Genomic DNA, 9311 nt, shown 5'->3' on the forward strand with positions numbered 1-9311 from the left:
TTGCTATTGTTTTAAATTAAAATGGTACAAAAAATGCTTATTAGCAAAGAGCAATTTCTCAAGCTAGAATTTTGCTAGGACTGTCAGGGAGTGGTCTAACTGGGGAGGGGAAAAATGAAAATGAGCCGCTATTGGAAGAGAGGTTTGGAATTCTCTTTCTTATTGGTCTATTAACTCAGTTACCTGGTGATGTCACCAGGCAGGCCAATACTCCCTTCCAACACAACAGGCTGACATTTCAGGCAGTCTTTTCAAACAGTGTGTTGAGTGTGTTGAGGGCTGCGTTAGCTGCCTGTAGAGCTGTGTGTTACCCTGTTGAGTGTGTTGAGGGCTGCGTCAGCTGCCTGTAGAGCTGTGTGTTACCCAGTTGAGGGCTGCGTCAGCTGCCTGTAGAGCTGTGTGTTACCCTGTTGCGGGCTGCGTCAGCTGCCTGTAGAGCTGTGTGTTACCCTGTTGAGGGCTGCGTCAGCTGCCTGTAGAGCTGTGTGTTACCCTGTTGAGGGCTGCGTCAGCTGCCTGTAGAGCTGTGTGTTACCCTGTTGAGGGCTGCGTCAGCTGCCTGTAGAGCTGTGTGTTACCCTGTTGAGTGTGTTGAGGGCTGCGTCAGCTGCCTGTAGAGCTGTGTGTTACCCTGTTGAGGGCTGCGTCAGCTGCTTGTAGAGCTGTGAGTTACCCTGTTGAGGGCTGCGTCAGCTGCCTGTAGAGCTGTGTGTTACCCTGTTGAGTGTGTTGAGGGCTGTGTCAGCTGCCTGTAGAGCTGTGTGTTACACTGTTGAGTGTGGTGAGGGCTGCGTCAGCTGCCTGTAGAGCTGTGTGTTACCCTGTTGAGTGTGTTGAGGGCTGCGTCAGCTGCCTGTAGAGCTGTGTGTTACCCTGTTGAGTGTGTTGAGGGCTGCGTCAGCTGCCTGTAGAGCTGTGTGTTACCCTGTTGAGGGCTGCGTCAGCTGCTTGTAGAGCTGTGTGTTACCCTGTTGAGGGCTGCGTCAGCTGCCTGTAGAGCTGTGTGTTACCCTGTTGAGTGTGTTGAGGGCTGCGTCAGCTGCTTGTAGAGCTGTGTGTTACCCTGTTGAGGGCTGCGTCAGCTGCCTGTAGAGCTGTGTGTTACCCTGTTGAGTGTGTTGAGGGCTGCGTCAGCTGCCTGTAGAGCTGTGTGTTACCCTGTTGAGGGCTGCGTCAGCTGCTTGTAGAGCTGTGTGTTACCCTGTTGAGGGCTGCGTCAGCTGCCTGTAGAGCTGTGTGTTACCCCGTTGAGTGTGTTGAGGGCTGCGTCAGCTGCCTGTAGAGCTGTGTGTTACCCTGTTGAGGGCTGCGTCAGCTGCTTGTAGAGCTGTGTGTTACCCTGTTGAGGGCTGCGTCAGCTGCCTGTAGAGCTGTGTGTTACCCTGTTGAGGGCTGCGTCAGCTGCCTGTAGAGCTGTGTGTTACCCTGTTGAGTGTGTTGAGGGCTGCGTCAGCTGCCTGTAGAGCTGTGTGTTACCCTGTTGAGGGCTGCGTCAGCTGCCTGTAGAGCTGTGTGTTACCCTGTAGAGTGTGTTGAGGGCTGCGTCAGCTGCCTGTAGAGCTGTGTGTTACCCTGTTGAGGGCTGCGTCAGCTGCTTGTAGAGCTGTGTGTTACCCTGTTGAGGGCTGCGTCAGCTGCCTGTAGAGCTGTGTGTTACCCTGTTGAGTGTGTTGAGGGCTGCGTCAGCTGCTTGTAGAGCTGTGTGTTACCCTGTTGAGGGCTGCGTCAGCTGCCTGTAGAGCTGTGTGTTACCCTGTTGAGGGCTGCGTCAGCTGCTTGTAGAGCTGTGTGTTACCCTGTTGAGGGCTGCGTCAGCTGCCTGTAGAGCTGTGTGTTACCCTGTTGAGTGTGTTGAGGGCTGCGTCAGCTGCCTGTAGAGCTGTGTGTTACCCTGTTGAGGGCTGCGTCAGCTGCTTGTAGAGCTGTGTGTTACCCTGTTGAGGGCTGCGTCAGCTGCCTGTAGAGCTGTGTGTTACCCCGTTGAGTGTGTTGAGGGCTGCGTCAGCTGCCTGTAGAGCTGTGTGTTACCCTGTTGAGGGCTGCGTCAGCTGCTTGTAGAGCTGTGTGTTACCCTGTTGAGGGCTGCGTCAGCTGCCTGTAGAGCTGTGTGTTACCCTGTTGAGGGCTGCGTCAGCTGCCTGTAGAGCTGTGTGTTACCCTGTTGAGTGTGTTGAGGGCTGCGTCAGCTGCCTGTAGAGCTGTGTGTTACCCTGTTGAGGGCTGCGTCAGCTGCCTGTAGAGCTGTGTGTTACACTGTTGAGTGTGTTGAGGGCTGCGTCAGCTGCCTGTAGAGCTGTGTGTTACCCTGTTGAGGGCTGCGTCAGCTGCTTGTAGAGCTGTGTGTTACCCTGTTGAGTGTGTTGAGGGCTGCGTCAGCTGCCTGTAGAGCTGTGTTACCCTGTTGAGGGCTGCGTCAGCTGCCTGTAGAGCTGTGTGTTACCCTGTTGAGGGCTGCGTCAGCTGCTTGTAAGAGCTGTGTGTTACCCTGTTGAGGGCTGCGTCAGCTGCCTGTAGAGCTGTGTGTTACCCTGTTGAGGGCTGCGTCAGCTGCCTGTAGAGCTGTGTGTTACCCTGTTGAGTGTGTTGAGGGCTGCGTTAGCTGCCTGTAGAGCTGTGTGTTACCCTGTTGAGGGCTGCGTCAGCTGCCTGTAGAGCTGTGTGTTACCCTGTTGAAGGCTGCGTCAGCTGCCTGTAGAGCTGTGTGTTACTCTGTTGAGGGCTGCGTCAGCTGCCTGTAGAGCTGTGTGTTACCCTGTTGAGGGCTGTGTCAGCTGCCTGTAGAGCTGTGTGTTACCCTGTTGAGTGTGTTGAGGGCTGCGTCAGCTGCCTGTAGAGCTGTGTGTTACCCTGTTGAGGGCTGCGTCAGCTGCCTGTAGAGCTGTGTGTTACCCTGTTGAGGGCTGTGTCAGCTGCCTGTAGAGCTGTGTGTTACCCTGTTGAGTGTGTTGAGGGCTGCGTCAGCTGCCTGTAGAGCTGTGTGTTACCCTGTTGAGTGTGTTGAGGGCTGCGTCAGCTACCTGTAGAGCTGTGTGTTACCCTGTTGAGGGCTGCGTCAGCTGCCTGTAGAGCTGTGTGTTACCCTGTTGAGGGCTGCGTCAGCTGCCTGTAGAGCTGTGTGTTACCCTGTTGAGGGCTGCGTCAGCTGCCTGTAGAGCTGTGTGTTACCCTGTTGAGTGTGTTGAGGGCTGCGTCAGCTACCTGTAGAGCTGTGTGTTACCCTGTTGAGGGCTGCGTCAGCTGCCTGTAGAGCTGTGTGTTACCCTGTTGAGGGCTGCGTCAGCTTCCTGTAAGGCTGTGTGTTACCCTGTTGAGTGTGTTGAGGGCTGCGTCAGCTGCCTGTAAGGCAGGTTCAGCCTTCGCCAGGTCCTCTTCACTCTGCTGTTGCTGTGTGGTCACCTCAGCCTGGATGGTTCCTACCTAAAGGACAACAACACACAGCACCAAGAACTAAACACTTATACATTGCACATTTCAACTTAGAAATGTCACAACAAAATGGTAATTACCTAATAATTACTACCAATACCATTTCGATTTCAGAGGATTCCTTGAAACTGATCAAGGCTCACGTGCTCACTCTTACCCTCTGTTCCTCCGCGTCTGCCACAGTCCTCTCCTGGTTGAGTTTGTCTGTCTGCTGGCCGATCTTAGAGATGAGAGCCTCTGTGTCTGTGTTCCTCTGCCACAGCTCTACTTCCTGGACTGCTAACTTAGCCTTAAGATCCTCCACCTGAGAAGGGGGAAGTGGATATGGATGGAGGGTCGGTAGAGAGATGGCTCAGAGAGCGAGAGAGAGAGAGAGAGAGAGAGAGAGAGAGAGAGAAGAGGCGAAGGGGGGGGGGGGTCTATGAGTTTGACTGACCTGTGAGGCCGTGGTCTGTAGTTTCTGCAGGCCGTTTTCCAGTCTCTCCATCTTCTGAGTGAGCTCTCTGCGTTTTGTCCCCAGTAGGTTACCGTACAGCTTCATAAACTCTAGGAAGCTCTTGGGAGTGGTGTAGTTGAAGTGCTTCTCGTTCTGCTGGTACTTCACACTCACCTGGAACACATTTAGACAATAAAGTACTTTCAATTTTATATTCAAATGATCTGTCACTTGATTTATATAACTATGATGACCCACTCAACTGTCACTGAAATTAAGTCCTTTATGTTAAATTAAAGTTAAATTATTTCTCAGCCTCTCACCTCGTTAACACTGGTGTGGGCGTAGGAGATAAACTCACTGATGGACGCACGGACATCCGGCTAGAGAGGTTAGAGAGAAAACATGGATATGCAAACAAATGACTGTTCTCCATATATATCATCCACTGTCTATGTGATTGTGATGTGTCGTCAGACTGGTGTTAACCTCCAGATCAGGTATCTTCTCTATGAAGGTGGTGCTGACAGACTGAAGGGCCAGCTGAGGCCAGGAGTGGAACCAGTCTATGGCCGTACAGTTGACCAGGGCCGGGAACTTACGAGCACGGGTACGCAGGGTGAACCCTACCGGGGAAAAACACAGGACCACCTGTAGTGAGGTGGAGGGAAGGGGGGGGGGGAGAGGGAAAATAGGAGAGAGAAAAATCAACTATTTGTCACTGTTGACATTTCCCTCTTCAGGAAATAAATTGTGCATACTTTGTTGTAAACGTAGCACACAGTTTCCACCTTCCACCTATTACATTTCCTGTTATAGAGCGGACTTTAATGGATTGATCTCATTTATCCCAGTAGACAGACCTTGAGCTGCCTCCGTATCCTCTCGATGAAGAAGGCCCAGCAGTTGTCTCTGTTGTCAATCAGGCCCAGTCCTCTTAGCTCCATACGGATGGACGTCACGATCATATCCACTTCCTCCTCACTGAACAGGTCTGGGATGTCCCCTAGGAGATAGGGCACACACAAGCATACTAACACACTGGCTAGGGGTTGCCTCACGATCATGTCCACTATTTCCTTACAGATCAGGTTTGGGATGTCCCCTAGGAGACAGGGCACATGATGCCCGCATGTCGTTGATGGTTGAGGTGCGGTGTTGGTGCGTACCTGATGCCAGCATGTCGTTGATAGTTGAGGTGTGGTGTTGGTGTTGGTGCGTACCTGATGCCAGCATGTCATTGATAGTTGAGGTGTGTGTCACGAATATTACCGAAGGTGACTCCCCTTCTTGTTCGGGTGGCGCTCGGCGGTCGTCGTCGCCGGTCTACTAGCTATCGCCGATCCGTTGTTCTGTGTTCCTTTGGTTTTGTCTGATTGGTATCACCTGTTTCTTGTTTGGTTGTTAGGGGAGGGTTATATATAGTTCGTTCAGCCCGCTTCTGTTTCGTGCGGGCTTGTCAGTCTGTTTTGTTGTTTGAGTGTATTTTTGTTTGTATTTGGGTTTCACGCTGTCCGTTTATATTTCTGATCATTTGTTTTCCCACTTTTGGTTCATGTTATGTTTCCGGGACATTAAAGCGTGTTTTTTCCCACATCTTTTGCTCTCTGTGCCTGACTCCACACCTCCTCACTCATTTCTCGTAACAGTGTGGTCTTGGTGCATACCTGATGCCAGCATGTCGTTGATAGTTGAGGTGTTGTGTTGGTGTTGGTGCGTACCTGATGCCAGCATGTCGTTGATAGTTGAGGTGCGGTGTTGGTGTTGGTGTTGGTGCATACCTGATGCCAGCATGTCGTTGATAGTTGAGGTGTGGTGTTGGTGCGTACCTGATGCCAGCATGTCGTTGATGGTTGAGGTGCGGTGTTGGTGTTGGTGCATACCTGATGCCAGCATGTCGTTGATAGTTGAGGTGTGGTGTTGGTGCGTACCTGATGCCAGCATGTCGTTGATGGTTGAGGTGCGGTGTTGGTGTTGGTGTGTACCTGATGCCAGCATGTCGTTGATAGTTGAGGTGTGGTGTTGGTGCGTACCTGATGCCAGCATGTCGTTGATGGTTAAGGTGCGGTGTTGGTGTTGGTGCGTACCTGATGCCAGCATGTCGTTGATAGTTGAGGTGTGGTGTTGGTGCATACCTGATGCCAGCATGTCGTTGATAGTTGAGGTGTTGGTGTTGGTGCGTACCTGATGCCAGCATGTCGTTGATAGTTGAGGTGCGGTGTTGGTGTTGGTGCGTATCTGATGCCACTATGCCGTTGATAGTTGAGGTGTTGTGTTGGTGCGTACCTGATGCCAGCATGTCGTTGATAGTTGAGGTGTTGGTGTTGGTGCGTACCTGATGCCAGCATGTCGTTGATGGTTGAGGTGTTGGTGTTGGTGCGTACCTGATGCCAGCATGTCGTTGATAGTTGAGGTGTGGTGTTGGTGCGTACCTGATGCCAGCATGTCGTTGATGGTTGAGGTGCGGTGTTGGTGTTGGTGCGTACCTGATGCCAGCATGTCGTTGATAGTTGAGGTGTGGTGTTGGTGCGTACCCGATGCCAGCATGTCGTTGATGGTTAAGGTGCGGTGTTGGTGTTGGTGCGTACCTGATGCCAGCATGTCGTTGATAGTTGAGGTGTGGTGTTGGTGCATACCTGATGCCAGCATGTCGTTGATAGTTGAGGTGTTGGTGTTGGTGCGTACCTGATGCCAGCATGTCGTTGATAGTTGAGGTGCGGTGTTGGTGTTGGTGCGTACCTGATGCCATCATGTCATTGATAGTTGAGGTGTGGTGTTGGTGCGTACCTGATGCCAGCATGTCGTTGATAGTTGAGGTGCTGTGTTGGTGTTGGTGCGTACCTGATGCCAGCATGTCTTTGATAGTTGAGGTGTTGTGTTGGTGCGTACCTGATGCCAGCATGTCGTTGATAGTTGAGGTGTTGGTGTTGGTGCGTACCTGATGCCAGCATGTCGTTGATGGTTGAGGTGTTGGTGTTGGTGCGTACCTGATGCCAGCATGTCGTTGATAGTTGAGGTGTGGTGTTGGTGCGTACCTGATGCCAGCATGTCGTTGATGGTTGAGGTGCGGTGTTGGTGTTGGTGCGTACCTGATGCCAGCATGTCGTTGATAGTTGAGGTGTGGTGTTGGTGCGTACCTGATGCCAGCATGTCGTTGATAGTTGAGGTGTTGGTGATGGTGCGTACCTGATGCCAGCATGTCGTTGATAGTTGAGGTGCGGTGTTGGTGTTGGTGCGTACCTGATGCCATCATGTCATTGATAGTTGAGGTGTGGTGTTGGTGCGTACCTGTTGCCAGCATGTCGTTGATAGTTGAGGTGCTGTGTTGGTGTTGGTGGGTATCTGATGCCACTATGCCGTTGATAGTTGAGGTGTTGTGTTGGTGCGTACCTGATGCCAGCATGTCGTTGATAGTTGAGGTGTGGTGTTGGTGCGTACCTGATGCCAGCATGTCGTTGATGGTTAAGGTGCGGTGTTGGTGTTGGTGCGTACCTGATGCCAGCATGTCGTTGATAGTTGAGGTGTGGTGTTGGTGCATACCTGATGCCAGCATGTCGTTGATGGTTGAGGTGCGGTGTTGGTGTTGGTGTTGGTGCGTACCTGATGCCAGCATGTCGTTGATAGTTGAGGTGTGGTGTTGGTGCATACCTGATGCCAGCATGTCGTTGATGGTTGAGGTGCGGTGTTGGTGTTGGTGTTGCTGCGTACCTGATGCCAGCATGTCGTTGATAGTTGAGGTGTGGTGTTGGTGCGTACCTGATACCAGCATGTCATTGATAGTTGAGGTGTGGTGTTGGTGTTGGTGCGTACCTGATGCCAGCATGTCGTTGATGGTTGAGGTGCGGTGTTGGTGCGTACCTGATGCCAGCATGTCGTTGATAGTTGAGGTGCTGTGTTGGTGTTGGTGTGTATCTGATGCCACTATGCCGTTGATAGTTGAGGTGTTGTGTTGGTGTTGGTGCGTATCTGATGCCACTATGCCATTGATAGTTGAGGTGTTGTGTTGGTGCGTACCTGATGCCAGCATGTCGTTGATAGTTGAGGTGTTGGTGTTGGTGTGTACCTGATGCCAGCATGTCGTTGATGGTTGAGGTGTTGGTGTTGGTGCGTACCTGATGCCAGCATGTCGTTGATAGTTGAGGTGTGGTGTTGGTGCGTACCTGATGCCAGCATGTCGTTGATGGTTGAGGTGCGGTGTTGGTGTTGGTGCGTACCTGATGCCAGCATGTCGTTGATAGTTGAGGTGTGGTGTTGGTGCGTACCTGATGCCAGCATGTCGTTGATGGTTAAGGTGCGGTGTTGGTGCGTACCTGATGCCAGCATGTCGTTGATAGTTGAGGTGTGGTGTTGGTGCATACCTGATGCCAGCATGTCGTTGATAGTTGAGGTGTTGGTGTTGGTGCGTACCTGATGCCAGCATGTCGTTGATAGTTGAGGTGCGGTGTTGGTGTTGGTGCGTATCTGATGCCAGCATGCCGTTGATAGTTGAGGTGTTGTGTTGGTGCGTACCTGATGCCAGCATGTCGTTGATAGTTGAGGTGTTGGTGTTGGTGCGTACCTGATGCCAGCATGTCGTTGATGGTTGAGGTGTTGGTGTTGGTGCGTACCTGATGCCAGCATGTCGTTGATAGTTGAGGTGTGGTGTTGGTGCGTACCTGATGCCAGCATGTCGTTGACGGTTGAGGTGCGGTGTTGATGTTGGTGCGTACCTGATGCCAGCATGTCGTTGATAGTTGAGGTGTGGTGTTGGTGCGTACCTGATGCCAGCATGTCGTTGATGGTTAAGGTGCGGTGTTGGTGTTGGTGCGTACCTGATGCCAGCATGTCGTTGATAGTTAAGGTGTGGTGTTGGTGCATACCTGATGCCAGCATGTCGTTGATAGTTGAGGTGTTGGTGTTGGTGCGTACCTGATGCCAGCATGTCGTTGATGGTTGAGGTGCGGTGTTGGTGTTGGTGCGTACCTGATGCCAGCATGTCATTGATAGTTGAGGTGTGGTGTTGGTGTTGGTGCGTACCTGATGCCAGCATGTCGTTGATGGTTGAGGTGCGGTGTTGGTGCATACCTGATGCCAGCATGTCGTTGATGGTTGAGGTGTGGGGTTGGTGCGTACCTGATGCCAGCATGTCGTTGATGGTTGAGGTGTGGTGTGGTGTAGGTGCGTACCTGATGCCACATTCTGGTCTTATAGATTAGACATAACATAGTAAACGTAAATCCGAGACACTGAAATTAGTACGATACGTTATGTTACGTTTGGTGTGGTTACAAAAGACAGAAGGTTACTTAAGGCCAAAAAAAAGAAGGGTGGTTGGTCGGGGTGGATGTGTTTGCGTATAACGCAAATGTCTAGCAACCCAAAGGTTGCGAGTTCTAATCTCATCACGGGCATCATTTTAGATAATTAGCAACTACCCACTACTTTTGAGTTACTTTGCAACTATGTACTA

The sequence above is a fragment of the Oncorhynchus kisutch genome, linkage group LG27 (assembly GCF_002021735.2).
Source record: "Oncorhynchus kisutch isolate 150728-3 linkage group LG27, Okis_V2, whole genome shotgun sequence".
In the NCBI taxonomy this organism is placed as follows: Eukaryota; Metazoa; Chordata; class Actinopteri; order Salmoniformes; family Salmonidae; genus Oncorhynchus; species Oncorhynchus kisutch.